The 18,839-nt window shown below is 44.7% G+C and overlaps 1 long non-coding RNA gene across 1 annotated transcript; it reads left to right on the top strand.

Moving 5' to 3' along the window:
• Positions 1–16,101: 16,101 nt before the first annotated feature.
• Positions 16,102–18,099, top strand: LOC127342699 (uncharacterized). Its single transcript, XR_007876839.1, has 2 exons — positions 16,102–17,398; positions 17,900–18,099. It is a non-coding gene; the product is annotated as an uncharacterized lncRNA (long non-coding RNA).
• The last annotated feature ends 740 nt before the right edge of the window (positions 18,100–18,839 follow it).

Here is an 18,839-nt window from a genome sequence, read left to right as displayed (position 1 = left end):
TCCCGCCATGGAACTTGGTCACATCCTGGCAGCGTGACAATAACTTGGTCATATCTGTGAACTTCTTATTGGTGAATCTGTGAACTTTCTTGACATGTTGGTGAATCTGTGAACTTTCTTGACATGTTGGTGAATCTGTAAACCTGGTCATTTTGCTGCTGTGACTCTGCTGTGAAATTTGCAGATTTGAAATGTTGTCTTTTATATTTTGCTGTTGAATTTCCTAATTTAATATATGCACTGTTGGGCTATTGTGGGCTCTTAAAAGGCCAAGGCCCAAAGTAGCCTAGAAATATATGGGCTCTTGAAAGGCTACAGCCCAACAAATAATTGACCCTAAAAAGGCTGAGGCCCAAAACCTTTGTGGACCCTAAAAAGGCCTAGGCCCAAAATCTTCATGGACCCTAAAAGGCCAAGGCCCAAAACCATAATGGACCCTAAAAAGGCCAAGGCCCAAAAGTGTAACGGACACTAAAAAGGCCAAAACCCAAAACTGTAATGGGTCCTAAAAAGGCCACGGCCCAAAACTCTAATGGGTCCTAAAAAGGCCACGGCCCAAAACTGTAATGGGTCCTAAAAAGGCCACGGCCCAAAACTGTAATGGGTCCTAAAAAGGCCACGACCCAAAACTGTAATGGGTCCTAAAAAGGCCACGGCCCAAAACTGTAATGGGTCCTAAAAAGGCCACGGCCCAAGACTTTAAACAGGCCAGGCCCAATGAAAATTGGCCCAGGCCCAGTAAGTACAGCAGCTAAAAAGGCCGTTGAAAAAAAATAAGCTAAAAAAAGGCCGAGGTAATAAGATAAAAAAAACTAAAAAGGCCAAGGCCCAACAAAGCCGAAAAAAATAATCAGTACTAATGGGCTCAGCCCACATAAGGAGATGAATGGACCGGGCTGAATTCAGATAATGACGTTTCTAATTCGTCACAATTTTGCCACGTCGGATTGCCACGCTGGACTCGGGGGCAGGTGCCCATGACGTTTTGGGAACGTCATGCCATCAGTGACGTTTGCAAACGTCACAAAGATCTACGACGTTTTCAAGTGGAACGTCGCAAGCAGTCACTGCTGACTCCCAGCTTTCGACGTTTTGAAAAGCGTCACTGTAACGTCACAAGTAACCATCAGTGACGTTTCAGTGACACCTTTTTTTTGTCAACTTATGGCAGATTTCTTGTAGTGATTTTGGTTTGAAAGTTTTGACACTTTTGGTAGTTTTTCCTAACCACCCACCACATAGTTCTTGTTTTAGTTGTAACCATGTCTAGTGGAGAAGGGAACCAACTACCGATGACGCGGCACCAACATTGGATAGCTACTCAAGCCATCCACTCTAAGCTCAATGAATTTGAAGCAATGATGAAAGATACCAACATCCGCTATGAAGAAAGAGCTCAAGTGCAAAGGATAGACCTCAATAACCAAGTTCAAGACCTCCATGACATGATGGAAGCTCAAGGCAACGAGTTGAAAGCAACACTCACCATACAAGGTCAAGAAACAAAAGAGATGAAGACGGCGTTGGACAATATCCTTCATACACTCAACCGTCAAGACAATAGAAGACACCACTGAAAGGATCGTATGCCGCACCTAGAGGGGGGGGTGAATAGGTGCTAACCAATTTTTAGTTCTTTTTCAATTTAGGCTTGACACAAAAGGTAAATTCTCTAGATATGCAACTAAGTGAATTTACCTATATGACAAGGATAACAACTAAGCAAGATATAGAGATAGAATAGGATAGAGGTAACCGAGAGTGGAGCACGCGATGACACGGAGATGATTCCCGTAGTTCCCTTCCTTTGCAAGAAGGTACGTCTACGTTTGGAGGAGTGTGGTTGCTACGAAAGCCAAACCAACAGCCACGAAGGCTTCACTCAGATCTCCGGTGAGCAACGCCACGAAGGCCTAGCCCACTTCCACTAAGGGATTTCCTCGAGGCGGAAACCGGGCCTTTACAAGGTTCTTGGGGCACACATCCACAACCAAATTGGAGGCTCCCAAATCTGTTACAACACAACAATCAACAACAATACATCAACACAAATCAACTAGGGAACCAAATAGGAACACTAGCATGAGATCCCTCAAACAAGAGAGGGGGAAATGAAGAACGCTTCGGTGAGGATGTAGATCGGTGTCTTCTCCTTCGAATCTCCAAAGATCAAGAGATTTGGTTGGGGGAGGAAGGAGATCTTGTAAATCTTGACTTTCTTGAGGTGGCTCTAATGGAGGTGGCTTGGCAGAATTCTTGTGCAATGATTGAGCAAACAACCAAGGAGGAAGAAGGGGGGTATTTATACCCCCTCTCAAAAAGGAGCCGTTGCTGTTTCCGGGGGGCCGGATAATCCGGCCTAAGTAAGGGCCGGATAATCCGCCCCCCCCGGATAATCCGGTCTTCGGGGCAAAAGTGTGACATTGTCCGACCAAATGTCCGGCCCATAGCCAGAGAAGCTTTTCTTCCAGTCCTTAGCCAAAAACGGGGGGGCCGGATATTTCCAAAATATCCGGCCCGGATAATCCGGCCCTGGTACAATACCGGGACATTATCCGAGCAAATGTCCGGCCCCCATACAGAGCCGCATTTCCTCGAAGACTTAGCCAAAACCAGGGGGCCGGATATTTCAACAATATCCGGCCCGGATTATCCGGCCTGGCCAACTTTTTCTGAATCCTTTTGACAGACGATCAAATCCAACACACATGAATAAATATCTATGTAATCTCTGTACCACTTAAACAAACATTAGTGTATCATATATATTGACATCAAACACACAAAACATAATGTGAGAGATGTTCTTTCAATCTCCCCCTTTTTGGTGTTTGATGACAATATACGGATTTGCAAGAGAATCACTATAGAGACAAGCATGATGGCAAAACATAGAGGCACTCCCCCTACATGTGTGCATATAAGTAATTTGCATTTGAATACAAATACACAACACATAGGAGTATGGTGCCTCAACACAAGTGATATCCAACATGAGCTCTAACAAAAAAACATTGACACATATGAAGTTGAGATAGGATGTAAGAAGTCATACCCATGTGTAGATATATAATACGGAGATATAGCATCACACATAATGTAATATCCTTGATCTCAACTAATAAAAATCCGAAAACCATACCAATGTCTCACACCACATAGCACATAGTTTTGAACGGCACACAAACAAACCAAATAGTTCAAATAAGCGGGAACACAAGCAATATAAGAATGATAAACGCATATGCTTGTGCCCAAACCATGCAAATCCCCGAGAATCCTAATAGAACACTTCTCCCCCTTTGGCATCGAGACGCCAAAAAGGGGACAAGCGCGATGCTACACGTCCCATGGGAATCACTCGGAGGCATAATCATCATCGGACTCTTGCGCCTCTTCTTCTTCTTCTTCTTCCTCTTCATCAGTGTCAGGAGCATCCGGAGAACGACGAGAGGTGTTGGACCTGTGAAGGCAATCATCAAGATCACTCCATGGAACCTGTGCAGAGTGCCATCCACTGTAACCCTGGTGAGCTGGAGGCTGAGGCGGGGACCTTGATCACCACTGAGCTTGTGTAGGATAACCGCCTGAGTATGCTTAATCTCAGAACGCTCACGGCTAGCTGCATAGTTCTCCTTGTGAATCTCAATGTTCATGCAAAGGATGTGACGCTGAAACCAACTAAGCCGAGTCACTTCCTTCCTCATAGCCGGGACATCAGGATGACGAGCAGGAGCAACACCACTAGAACGAGCATCATGCATGAAAGAGTCAGGTGCAGGTACAGCTGAAGAGACTGGCTTAAGCTTGTAGGCCTTCTTGACATGGTGCTTCACCAACGGATACCCACTCAAATCTTCACTCACAGACACAGAGTTGTTGATGAGAAGCTGGATGTAGGGGGCATAAGGTATGGTGGTCCGGGAGACCATGGCATCACGGATCTCATGGAAGATAAAGTCCATGATATCAAGAGTGTAGTCCTGCACCTCATTACCATCACGAGCACACTTAAAGCTGAGGTGCATAAGATCCACAAGGACTCCCCGGATAGCATCATTATTACCACCACTTGGGCAAATGGTTGCCCGAAAGAACCGGAGCAACTGACTGTATATGAGGAGCAGCCCCTTAGTATAACCAATCCTTCCTGCTGAGGTATAGAGATTCGCAAGAGCATTCTTGTCAGTCTGTTGTGGTCCATGAAGACGACGACCCTCATCAATAGGAACTCCAAGAATACCAGCAAAGCGGCGCAGAGTGGCAGTGCAGTGAGTGGAGCCAGACATCCATTCCATAGTGCGTTCCTCATCGGTCTTGATTGCCAAAGTGGCAAAGAATTGCTTCACCAACTCTGGGCTATAGTCACATTGAATCTTCATGATATCTTTCAAGCCCATTCTTCCAGCAACCCAGATAGCATCTTCAAAGTGGTTGTTCTCAGCCAGGATGTCCACATTGATAGCTTGCATGGGTCTCAGATTCTTCATAGGCTCATAGATGTCCTTGTAGATGAACACTTGCTCCATGCACCAGAATCTCCTGCCCTCTATCTCTTCATCCCTTGGAACATCTTCATACCAGTTCTTCAAGCGAATAGCAGAATAAGACACTGGATCCATGGTCTTGTAGTTCTCCCTCACTTCCTTGTTCTTCCTCCTTGAGGTGACGGACTTGCGAGGTGCATTGGGTGCAAACTCGTCACTAGATCGGTCATGCCTTTGGCGTCTCCGACCACCCCGAGAAGCACCACCTGTGAGAAGCAAAGGCGGGAAGCAAAGAGAAGGTAATGCTCATAAGTCATGTAAGATATAGTAATATACTCGAGAAACATGCTATAAGTCGGTACACATCTAGACATGATAGATTGAAGCAAAACTGCAGCGGCGATAAAGCTCCAGGCCGGATAATCCGGTGTCCCCTGGGGGCGGATAATCCGGCCCGGCCGGATAATCCGGCCTGCTCGGGGGGCGGATAATCCGGCCCTGCGAGATGTGCAGATTTCCAATCAAAAACTTGTCTAAGACTAGATCGGCCTCATAGCATGCAAGAGGAGTACACTACACGTGATTTGGAACAACTAGACACCAATTCCACCAAGAAAATAGCACATATAAAACACAACATCTAGGGTTAGAGATTGTGAATCATACCCACATCCATTGTGGAAACCGCTTGGAGGAGAAGGTAGCTAGGGAGGAGATGCACCCGATCCACCCAAGAGCTCCGAGAGGGGGCGGACGGAGCGTCTCCGGCGAGGAGGAGGAGATCCGGCGGTCTAGGAAGGAGAAAGAGGAGAGAGGCGCGTGGGGGAGGAAGGTATGAACCGTTTTGCACCCCACGGCCTCCACCTCAACCCTTTCAAGATCTGCCCAGGCCGGATAATCCGGCCCTAGCTTAGGGCGGATAATCCGGCCGGGCCGGATATTCCGGGGTCGCCTGGGGCCGGATTATCCGGGGTTCTGGAAAAATTCCAGAATCACCGGGAATCCGGCCCATCTTTCGTTGGTTATTTGCAACACCCATATATGATGTAATAAAGTATCACGTCACATATAAGGTGCAAATTTACCAATAAGATGGAGCACCCTAGATCATCCGACCGAAAAACCTCAAACTCCAAGTTTTTACCAAACATGACAAATGAGCAAGATGGAAATGGCTTATAGGAGAGGGTAGGCTTAGGTTTTAGAAGATACAAACTGTTAATGGTACATGGTCACTCAAGTTTGCAAGATATGAGCAAATAAGGCCAAACTAGAGTGATTTCCCATAAGAACATGGAGATGTCAATAAAATCCAATGAAAAACCAAACAACTCCAACTCTTCACGAAGAAGAGTGTGGTGGCCTAGGCCACCATATATGAGTGTTATGGTATGGCACCGCGAAGATATATCTTGGGTCCAAACCAATACTCATCATTTAAGCTCACATATCAACATATGATATAACGAGAATGAAATCTTTAATGTTGGCATTATGGGGGGAGGGATAGCTCAATAATTTAAACCGCACTCCCCCTATTTCCATGCCCACATCTAAACCAAATAAAGTTTTGAGACGAAGGTGTGTTTGCAAGATGGTCAAGCTATACTCCTTGAATCGATGATATTTAGCTCATTCCTCAAATAAGAAAACCTTGCTTCATCAAGAGGCTTCGTGAATATATCGGCAAGTTGATCTTTGGTAGGAACATAGATAAGCTCAATATCACCACGGGCAACATGATCCCTAATGAAGTGATTCCGGATCTCAATATGCTTCGTTCTTGAATGTTGCACCGGATTATAGGCAATCTTGATAGCACTTTCATTGTCACATAATAGAGGCACTTTGTCACAAATGACACCGTATTCCTTTAAAGTTTGCCTCATCCATAACAATTGAGTGCATCCACTTGCGGCGGCAACATATTCGGCTTCGGCGGTGGAGAGAGATATGCAATTTTGCTTCTTAGAAGACCAACACACCAAGGACCTACCAAGAAATTGGCAAGCCCGGAAGTTGATTTCCTATCATCCTTGTCACCCGCCCAATCCGCATCGGTGTACCCATTGAGAATAAAACTTGAGCCTTTGGGGTACCAAATACCATATCTTGGGGTATCAACCAAATATCGAAAGATTCTCTTGAGAGCTATCATGTGGCTCTCCTTAGGAGAAGCTTGATACCTTGCACACACACCAACACTCAACACTATGTCCGGTCTAGATGCACAAAGGTAAAGCAAGGATCCAATCATGGAGCGATATACCTTTTGATCCACCTCTTTACCATTGGGATCTAGAGCAAGATGACATTTGGTAACCATAGGAGTGGCCACACCCTTCAACTCGGTCATCTTGAACCTCTTGAGCATGTCTTGGAGATATTTTGCTTGATTGATGAAGGTTCCTTCTCTCAATTGCTTGATCTCAAAACCAAGGAAAAACTTCATCTCTCCCATCATAGACATCTCAAACCTATCGGTCATAAGCTTTGAGAATTCATCATTGAAAGCTTTGTTAGTAGAGCCAAATATAATATCATCAACATATAATTGGCAAACGAAAAGCTCCCCATTGACCCTCTTAGTAAAAAGAGTGGGGTCGATTAGCCCAACATCAAACCCACGGTCTACCAACAATTCCTTAAGGTGCTCATACCAAGCTCTAGGAGCTTGTTTGAGACCATAAAGTGCTTTATCAAGCTTGTAGACATGGTTAGGAAAGTTGAGATCCTCGAACCCCGGGGTTGCTTAACATACACCTCTTCATGCAAAGGACCATTAAGAAAAGCACTTTTCACATCCATTTGTTGTAGCTTAAAGTTATGATGCGATGCATAAGCAAGAAGGATACGGATGGACTCAAGACGAGCCACGGGAGCATAGGTCTCTCCAAAGTCAATCCCTTCAACTTGAGAGAAACCTTGAGCCACCAATCTTGCCTTGTTCCTCACAATATTTCCAAACTCATCTTGCTTGTTCTTGAATATCCATTTAGTGCCTATAACATTGCGGCACTCCTTTGGCTTCTCTACTAAGGTCCACACTTTGTTGCGCTTGAAGTTGTTGAGTTCCTCATGCATAGCTTCCACCCAATCCGAATCTTCAAGGGCTTCAAATACTTTCTTGGGTTCCACTACGGAGATATAGGCATGATGATTGCTAAAGTTAGCCAATTGCCTTCTTGTGGAGACTTTTGCTCGAACATCACCAAGGACCTTGTCATGAGTGTGTCCACGAATTTCAAGGGTCCTTTCTCTTCTTGCTAAACGACGGGCCTCGATCTCCTCCTTGGTTCTTCTTGGCCTTGGAGGTGTCACTTGATCAACTTGATCATTTGGGTCCCCGTCTTGACCTTCAACTTGAGCTTCCTCAAGTACTTGAGGTTGCTCATCCTCATGTGCTTGATCTTGGACATTATCCGGTGAGAGTAGAATGTTGAAAGGATATTCATCGGATCCATCATGAATCCGTGGTTGAACTTGTCCTTGATCTTGTCCTTGATCTTGCACACAAGGGGGAGGGTTTTGTTCTTGTTCTTGGGTTGGTGCATCATTTGCTTCACTTGATGGGGTTTGTTGATGTTGAGAAGATGAGGGCTCCACCGTGGTAGAGCATAGTCCTTCCCGAGACGCCACACCGTGTCCCTCAATGGGGCGGAAAAATCCCACACCCATTCTTACTATGGCATCTTGAGGTATTTCATCACCTGCACAAACATCAACTTGCCCCACTTGGGAGCCATCATTTTCTTCGAACTTCACACTACAAGATTCAATGATAATCCCGGAGGATACATCAAAGATTCTATAAGTGTGAGATTCGGCACCGTAACCAACAAATATACCCTCCAAAGCTTTAGGAGCAAATTTAGACAAACAAACCCCTTTGATTTTGTAGAAACACTTACACCCGAACACCTTGAAGTATGAGATATTAGGCTTGTTCCCGGTGAGTATTTCATATGGAGTCTTGTTCAAACCCTTGCGGAGATAGAGCCGGTTGGAGGAGTGACAAGCGGTGGAGATGGCTTCGGCCCAAAAGTTATAGCGGGATTTATACTCCGCCATCATAGACCTTGCCATATCCATAAGAGTCCGGTTCTTCCTCTCCGCAACACCATTTTGTTGAGGGGTGTAAGCAGCGGAATATTGATGACGAATCCCCTCATCACTAAGAAAATCATTGAGTGTGTAGTTCTTGAACTCGGAGCCGTTGTCACTTCTTATTGCCATAATGAGGAGGTTGTGTTGGCATTGCACCTCGGTAGCAAAATCAATGAATACTTGTTGAGTCTCATCTTTCGTCTTGAGAAAGTAAACCCAAGTGTATCTTGAGTAGTCATCGACAATCACCAAGCAATGTTTCTTCGCACCAAGACTTGCATGAGTAACGGGACCAAAGAGATCCACATGAAGGAGCTCCAAGATCCTCTTGGAAGAAATGATGGTCTTGCTTGGATGCGGAGAGTCATGCATTTTGCCTTCAACACAAGCCCTACAAACACGATCTTTGGCAAAAGACACATTTTCCATTAGTCCCACAATATGGTTCCCCTTGTGAAGACTTTGCAAAGTTCTCATGTTGACATGGGCTAGGCGGCGATGCCACAACCAACCCACGTCCGCCTTTCCGAATAGGCACATCGCACTCGACGTGGTGGTCCCCGAAAAGTCCACCACATACAAGTTGTGTTCGCGATACCCAACGAATGCGACTTTTAGAGTCTTGCTCCACAAGAGGACCACAATATCATTATCAATAAAGACGGCGAAACCCATCTTGCCAAGGGCGGAAACGGAAAGCAAATTGTAACCAAGGGTTTTGACAAGCATGACATCCACAAGAGTAATGTTGTGTGCAACCACAACCTTGCCAAAACCCAATACCTCGGATGTAGAATTATCGCCAAAGGAGACGGTGATATCATTTATGTTAGGCCTCAACTCCTTGACGAGGTTCTTGCCACCGGTCATATGACTTGTACATCCACTATCAAGTACCCATTTTGAACCTCCGGCGGCATAGTCCTACATGAGATCAATTCTTGGATTTAGGTACCCATTTTTCAATGGGTCCTCTTTTGTTAGCAACAAGGGTCTTTGGAACCCAAATAGACCAAGCAACATAACCATCATATGGACCAACATACTTAGCATAAACATCACCATAATAATCTTTAAAGAGAACATAGTGAGGATTATCTATTCCCGCACCATCATCATTAATGGTGTTGCCCTTTCGGGGTTCACCATTAGCTTTCTCATGTGCGGGCTTGGTCTTTTTCTTGTTTGCCTTTTTAGCCTTGGAATTAAAACCAAGTCCCTCCTTCCCATTGTTTGACCTTTGCTTACTCAAAAGATCATCCAAGGAAAGTTTACTTTGGGGAGAGGAGGTCCTAGCAAGTTCATCTTTCAACCTAGCATTTTCCTCAATAACATTTGCATGATCACATGAAGGAGTAGAGGAGCTAGGCACATCATAAGAGGCAAGCCTAATTTGAAGTTGCTCATAAGACTTGGATAAGAGAGTGTATTCACTCTTCAAAGCTTTGTGAGCTTTGTCTAGTTCATCTAGATCTTTCACAAGTTTCTCATGATCAACCTCAAATTGGGCCTTTTCCTTTTTAAGCACTTTAGACTTAGCCCTAGCAAGATCTCTAGCTTTAGTGAGCTTGTTAATTTTATCTTGAGGCTCTTCAAGAGTTTCTAGCCTCTCCTCAAGAGAAGCTATAGTTTCTTGACTTTCCTCAAGAGCATTTTTGAGAGCATGGATTTCAAGAGAGTCTTCTCTCTCTATTTGACCCTTTTTCTCAAGCATATCACTTTGTTGAGCTATACGAACCATGAGGCTAGAAACATGCTTCTTAGTGTTACCTTGTAGGTTAAGAATGAAATCCTCAAACTCTAGCATTTCTTGTTTCACTTTTAGACTAGCATCATCAACCCCTAGATCACTAGATAAGTTAGGCATAGAGGGGTTAGGGGATGATACCTCGGAGGATTTAGCCATAAGGCAACTTTCTTCCTCCACATGAATGACCTCATTGGGGGATTCACTTGGTGATGAAGAGTTGGTGGAGAGGGAGGCAAGAGCGACCAATCCATTAGAGGTTGCATCTTCTTCATCATCAACATCATCATCTCCGGAGGTATACTCTTCTTGAGTTGATAGCACAATAGGTGTGTCCAAGGAGGACCTTGCCATGAAGCAATGTGCATTCTTGATATGAGGGTTCTCATTGGGAGATTCAAAGAGAGATGAAGAGGGTGTGTTGGTGGTGACGATGGCGGCTAATTCCTTTGAGCTTTCTTCATCTTCATCACCACTAGAACTTTCAACTTCATCGGTAGAATATTCTTCCCTTGTTACTAGCACAACTCTTGAGGGCCTCTTGCCCTTCTTGGTCTTGTTGTTGTAGAACTTCTTGTTGAGGGGCTTTGAATATTTGCCCTTTGAGTCTTTGCTCTTGTCCTTGGGAATGAGCCTCCCATTATGAAGCTCTCTATTCTCATAGGGGCATTCGGCAATGAAGTGGCGCTTGTCATCACAATTGTAGCATGATCTTGTCTTTGGACCAAAGCTAGTGAACCCATTTTTGTTGTTCCTCTTGATGTTGTCTTCCTTGGCCTTGGAGGGATCAACCCAAAAGGATTTTGCATGGAAGGCCATGTGATCATGGTAGTGGCATTGCAAATCTTCCGGATAGGTCATACTCCAAGATGCTCTATAAGATTCTTGAGTAACCACTTCTTCAACGGAGTTGACCACCAAGGCAAGGTTGGAACCTTTTGCCATCCCAATAGCACGATTGCGAGAATCATGAGAGGTTTCCTCAAGCACCTTGAGAGCTTGCAACTCGTGCACGACTTGTTGAGAGGTGAGAGAGGAATAGCATTCCCTTCCCACAAGAGTCTTGACATCAATGGGTACAAATGGCATCATGCATTCAATGTACTTCTCCTTGATCCAAGAATCATTGATGTGGGTGGCACCAACAAGCCGGAAGGCATCGGCAACGGTGAGAAGTCTTCCATACATGTCTTCATGATCTTCATCCGGTAGCCTCATGAACCCTTCGGCTTTATTCTTGAGAGCATTATACTTGTTCCTCCTTGTGCTCTCACTTCCAATGCAACTCGAGGTCAAACCATCCCAAGCTTCCTTGGCGGTGGTGTAGTTCCGGACACGATGCAATTCCTTTGTCCCCACACTAGTTTGAATCATGTACAAGGCGGTGACGTTGAGTTGACTATCCGCCGCTTCTCTTCTAGTCAACTTGTCGGGGTTGTATGGCTTGAAGCCCTCCATGATGATTCTCCATAATTCATTGGAGGCACTACAAACATGAGAGCGGAACTCAAATCGCCAAGTATCGAAATTTTCAATAGAAAACTTAGGTGGGTCGCCCCGAATGTTCAAATGGGGATGGGGAACCGGTATATCGGGTGATTGGAAAGGTGGAGGTACTCGATTGTAGCTCTCACTTTCACTAGTTCCCTTGGGAGATGCAATGGGGGATTTGATAGTGTTTAAGTTGTCACCTTCCACGGGTTTGGTAGATGAGGGTAAGTCCGAAGCCTCTCCCTCATCTAACACACCCGTGTCTTTTACCTCTACACTAGGAGCCTTGGGAAGGGCCGGAGCCAAAAGCTCGGCAATCATCTTTTTCATGCTTTCCATTTGGGCTTCCACGGAGGACTTCAACGAATTGAAGTCTTCCACGGAGACCATCTTGGCGGCCCCTTCCGAGGACTCCTCGTCCGGCATACTCTTAGGCGGTTAAGCCCGAAATAAGAGCCGAGGCTCTGATACCAATTGAAAGGATCGTATGCCGCACCTAGAGGGGGGGGGGTGAATATGTGCTAACCAATTTTTAGTTCTTTTTCAATTTAGGCTTGACACAAAAGGTAAATTCTCTAGATATGCAACTAAGTGAATTTACCTATATGACAAGGATAACAACTAAGCAAGATATAGAGATAGAATAGGATAGAGGTAACCGAGAGTGGAGCACGCGATGACACGGAGATGATTCCCGTAGTTCCCTTCCTTTGCAAGAAGGTACGTCTACGTTTGGAGGAGTGTGGTTGCTACGAAAGCCAAACCAACAGCCACGAAGGCTTCACTCAGATCTCCGGTGAGCAACGCCACGAAGGCCTAGCCCACTTCCACTAAGGGATTTCCTCGAGGCGGAAACCGGGCCTTTACAAGGTTCTTGGGGCACACATCCACAACCAAATTGGAGGCTCCCAAATCTGTTACAACACAACAATCAACAACAATACATCAACACAAATCAACTAGGGAACCAAATAGGAACACTAGCATGAGATCCCTCAAACAAGAGAGGGGGAAATGAAGAACGCTTCGGTGAGGATGTAGATCGGTGTCTTCTCCTTCGAATCTCCAAAGATCAAGAGATTTGGTTGGGGGAGGAAGGAGATCTTGTAAATCTTGACTTTCTTGAGGTGGCTCTAATGGAGGTGGCTTGGCAGAATTCTTGTGCAATGATTGAGCAAACAACCAAGGAGGAAGAAGGGGGGTATTTATACCCCCTCTCAAAAAGGAGTCGTTGCTGTTTCCGGGGGGCCGGATAATCCGGCCTAAGTAAGGGCCAGATAATCCGCCCCCCCCGGATAATCCGGTCTTCGGGGCAAAAGTGTGACATTGTCCGGCCAAATGTCCGGCCCATAGCCAGAGAAGTTTTTCTTCCAGTCCTTAGCCAAAAACGGGGGGGCCGGATATTTCCAAAATATCCGGCCCGGATAATCCGGCCCTGGTACAATACCGGGACATTATCCGGGCAAATGTCCGGCCCCCATACAGAGCCGCATTTCCTCGAAGACTTAGCCAAAACCAGGGGGCCGGATATTTCAACAATATCCGGCCCGGATTATCCGGCCTGGCCAACTTTTTCTGAATCCTTTTGACAGACGATCAAATCCAACACACATGAATAAATATCTATGTAATCTCTGTACCACTTAAACAAACATTAGTGTATCATATATATTGACATCAAACACACAAAACATAATGTGAGAGATGTTCTTTCAACCACTCAAGGTCTTCGTGCTCTCAAAGTTCAAGGTCACGAGCTCCTACATCGTCTCACCATGATTCCAATGAAGACCCACGCCACCATAATGTGGATGTTCAAGTGCTTCACCAACAAGCTCAAGAAGCGGAGAAAGCTCGACTTCGACTTGTCCAAGAACGTCAACGCATTGAAGAAGAGCGCCTTCAACAAAAGACTCTTCATGCTCAATTCCAACAAGAGCAAGAACGCCTACGACATGATCAAGAGCTAGTTCGAGCAAGGGAACAAGAGCGTATCCGCAATGAACAATAAGCACTTGAAGAACAAGAACGGCAACGACAAGCACAAGAAGCTCAAGCTAGAAGGCAACGCCTTCATGAAGAGGAACAAAGTCAAGCGCAACAAGAGCGCCAAATCATCAATGTTGTGCAACCTCCACGTAATGGTGCACCAGGCCCACAAGGTCAAGATAATCGTCGCCATCATGATGATCGACCTCATGGTAGAAGACCACCTCCTAGGGAGAGAAATGATGAATCAAGTCTTCACCAAGCATCAAGTGAAGAAAGTGTGATGCCTCGACACCGCCACAACAATGATGATCAAGATCAAGGTCATGGAAGACCACCTCCTCGTCAAAAAAATAGAAGCAACGATCGAGATGCTCAAGGTCCACAACCTCAACTTAAACAACGTCAAGAACATGGTGAAGAAAGACCACCTCCTAGACGCAATGACCGTAATGAGGAAGAAATCTTTGGGAAGCTAAAGTTCACCATGCCCAAGTTCCAAGGAGAGGAAGACCCAGATGCATACTTATCTTGGGTACTCAAGGTTGACAAAATCTTCCGCATACACAACTTCTCCGAAGCAAAGAAAGTGGCCATGGCATCACTTGAGTTTGAAGGATATACAAATGTTTGGTGGGAAGAAGTAAACAATAAGCATGACAAGGAAGACTTAGAGCCCAGTGACACATGGCAAGAGATGCAAGAAGTCATGCACAAACGCTTTGTGCCCACCCACCACAAACGCGACCTCTTCAACAAGCTTACTCAACTCAAGCAAAGCTTCAAGTCCGTTGAGGAGTATTACAAGGAGATGCGCATGACCATGATGAGTGCCAATGTGGATGAGCGAGAAGAGCAAACAATGGTAAGATTCTTGAATGGATTGAACATTCCCATCAAGAGGATAGTGGAGTGTTTGCCTTACACAAACATGGTTGAGTTACTTCATCAAGCTACAAGGGCCGAGCGTCAAGTGCGAGAAGACTTAGCAAGTGCCAAGTCCAAGACCTTCTTTGCCGCAAGAAATGCAATAAGTACCTCTTCAAGCATCAAAAATACAAGTGCTAGTGCCTCCAAGGATCCTCCCAAGCAAGCAAGAAGCACTACAACACAACAGAGTTTTGGTAACACAATCATGTAACAGATGGAAAAATATGTTACATGTAAAATTGCAGTAACATAACATTTGTGTGCCAACAATCAAGAGTAACACAAACTGTATCAGAGGCAAAAGTGTGTTACAATAACGCTGCCCTATTGTGTCCCGTCACCGCACGCCATGGAGGAAATCGTCTGGTGTTGTCATCGGACTCGGTCCACAGGTCATCCCACCTCAATTTGTCGCCGGAGATGGTGGACTGGCCCTCCAACTGTGCGTTGATAAAAGCCCTCCTTCGACGCCGGTCCACCTGCCTCGCCCCTCCTCTTCGCCTCTTCGGTATGAAGAAATTCCTTGTCGACGATGTCCTGGGGGAAGTTCGTGTGCCAGGCTTGAATAGCGAGCTCGTCCACCTTGGCGATGGCGAGCCGCCGCTGCGCCTGGCGGTGACGGTCCTCGTCACTGATGAGGATTGGAGGCGGCGCTAAGAACTCCGCCTCAGCGGGCGAGTTGATGTGTCCAAGTTTATATCACGCCACAGGCTGCCGCGGTGCCACGCCGCCACATCTCATAGGTGTCGAGGCACAAGCGAAACCTGACGGCGCGGAGCTCGATGTAGAACGTGTCGTTCAGCCGCGCGCGCGCACCGCGGAAGCCGGACGAGGTCAGCATCCCGCGGCGGCACGGCGACACCCCGACGTCGGAGGGAGGGGCTGGAAGGGGCGGTGGAGCGGAGGCGAGGCGACGAAGCGGCGCTGCACATGGCGTCGAAGAGGCGCGGCGCGTGAAATGTCCTCGAGGGTTTCCTCCCACGCGAGCTCTGTTTGTAACGCACTCGCAAGCCGGTGCCCAAAATATCCCGCGTCGGATAGGGTATTATCCTAAACGCTCCAAAAATTTACCGCACGTGCATTTTTTCCGCGCCCTTTGGAGCTGCGTGGGCATCCTTCCGCAAGCTATATTGGCGGGGGGTTTTTAGCGCGGTGCGATATGACGTTGAAGTTGCTCTAAAAAAATAGTAAATTCTTTTTCTCCCGATCTGTTTATTTTGTTGAGACTAAAAACCATCGGGAGGGAAATGTTTTAATTGTTCCCGCTTTTTTTTTCACTTTTCCCTCCAATCAATAGTTCCTATATATAGAGAGCTCCCCTGCCAAATCCCTTATCACCAGCGCGTGAAACAAAAAAAAATCCCGTAATTAACTCAGACTCTATATCTAATCTCATCTATAGAGGCAGCTAGTCAACCACCATCGCGCCCCCACCATCGCGCCGCCCGCAAGACCTCGCCGCCGAGGCACCCAACACATCCCATCCCTACCCCCACCGACCACCACAGCACTGGATCTCCATTCCCCTCTAACGCCCGGCGGCCCTGCACGGACATAGTGCTGGCAGCAAGATCCCATCATCTTTGGCCTCCTGCTGGACGGTGGACGCCACTGGTGCAGATTCAGATTGTACTTCTTTTTTCCAAGTTATGCTTCCTGGAAGCCCACATGTTCTACTAGCGCAAAGGTGCAGATTTCCAATTCGTGTTTTTTTTCGAATTATGCTTCCTGAAAGCCCACATGTTCTACTATCTCGACACACTTATTGTGGAATAGAAGTATAATTTGATGGACTGGGACATCACCCTGATTTTCTAATTGCCCGTATTAAAACTCTCATATTTTCATGTCCAGTGATGATCAGAAGCTGCTCGATAAAATGCCCCTTTGGTTTCAAGTTTCTTTATTGTCATTGATTGCTGTTGACGAAATGATATTTGAGAAACATAACCTATGGTAATATTTTCATTCAGCTCCAGACATTTGGTACCCACCATCTAATTTTAAATTTTATTCTTGACGATTATTGTAATGAACTACTCCCTTTGATCCCTTTTAATTGACTTGGATTTAGTACAACTTCTTTTTAATTGACTCAGATTTAGTGGGATCAGACGGAGTAGAAAATTCATAATTAAAAAGTATATAGAGTCTGTATGTAGAATGTTATCTCCACTTATACATGAACCTTCCTGGCTTAGAGTCGGGAAACTTTTATATGATCTAACCCATGGTTTGATGACTATAATTTGAGAAATTTCATTTGGCATTGCATAATGTTCATTGCTACTAAAGCAACTAAATTTAACATTTAAAATTGCAGAGAAGAAATTATTTCATTTATATCTATGTACTACGGATAGTCTAGGTGGAGCATATTTTCTATTCACAAATAAGAATAGTGAAGTAAGCCTTTGTCACGACTTAAGTTAGTACCATCAACTAGAGTGCTGGTGATGGACAAACCAAGTACAAAACTGGGTTTGTGATGATTGCCATCTTTGTTTATTTTGGTACTTCTCGTAGGAACTTGTCAACAGAGTTTTCTTGTAATTATCTTTCTCTTATTTCAGGTGGAGTAACTAACGTACATGTGAGTACTGATGGACAGGGAGAACAATTCTTGCTAAGAATTACCAACACTATGGTGGGATTTATGTCCATATTTTGCTTATAGTATATCTCATTTAAATCACGTTTGATATGCAGTTTAGCACCAGCAGGTTTAGTAAATGCATAAACCTATATCTGTCTTCACTACGTGGTGCCGATATATGCACCGACCAATTCATGTAGCCCACTTACCTTCCTTAAAGCTTCCTATGCATACTATTCTCTGCAAAGTCTTCACTAATTTCTATGGACTTGCTATATGCTTTGCTAGTCAAAGATCCTACATGCCTATATACGTATTATGTTTTACAGACTTGACATGATTGTCTGTAGGCAAAAGAAATATAATGCTATATATGAAATCAAAAGTTATTCCACACAAAAATAATCAAAAGACTAGTGATGATGTAGTGAAAGTGAAATGTGTATTGAAATAATAATTTTCTTGTAAGATCTAGGTTTGTTCCTAAATATTATAATTTTTCACTCTTTATCTCTTCCTAACAACAATAACATGTTTACTTTAATTTTGCAGGTGCTTTGGTGTCGGCTCTTATGATGATTGGCGGAGGAATCAAGTCTGTTTTTGGTTTCATCGTAGACATTCTTATTCTGGCATTCTGGATTAGTTATTATGAAGTTCTCAATGTTTTTGCCATGAGGTGGCCATATGATGTTGTTGCAAACGACTAGTTGTTGTTTGTGTCTCACTAATGTAAACGTAATTTTCAGTAATTTTATATATTTTGTAACTGAAACGATAGTTTGTAACTGAAACGTAATTGATGATTTTAATGAGCCTGAAAAGCAATCCAAATTAAATGGGAAAAATTAAAATGCAAAACTAGACAAGAATTATCGTGGAAACATGTGCTAATTTGTAAAGAAAATTCTAGGTAAAATTAAATGTGTCACGAATGCAGGCAATCAAATAAAAAATGCCATTTCATCAACCAAATTCAACATCTAGGCCATGTGGCATCCACGTCCACATAGATTGCCAAGTCAACACATGTGTCATCCACATCAAACTATTATCTAATTATTGTGGTACAATATTTGGAGAATATGTTACTAATTGTGTTACTAGAACCACCCATATGTGTTACCAATTGTGTTACCACAGTTAGAAAACTATGTTACTAGTAGTGTTATGGTGCATAGAAAGATGTTACTATATGTGTGACTATAGTTAAGAAAACATGTTACTAGTGCACTTAGTAACACGTATGATTAATGTTACTACAAGAAAATTGTAACACGTTTTCTTACATGTAGGAACAATTATTATGTGTGACAATGGATACCACTTAGTAACACGGCCTAATGGAACACATCACAAATTGTGTTACTACACGGCCTAGTAACACTGTTTTGGACATGTAGTAACACAACACTGTGTTACCAAAGCTCTGTCCTGTTGTAGTGAAGTGCCATCAAGACAACAAGCTTCAAGCCGGAGCAATCAACTATGT

Source organism: Lolium perenne, chromosome 3 (assembly GCF_019359855.2).
Source record: "Lolium perenne isolate Kyuss_39 chromosome 3, Kyuss_2.0, whole genome shotgun sequence".
Classification (NCBI taxonomy): domain Eukaryota; kingdom Viridiplantae; phylum Streptophyta; class Magnoliopsida; order Poales; family Poaceae; genus Lolium; species Lolium perenne.
This window is presented reverse-complemented; position numbering and strand designations above follow the sequence as displayed.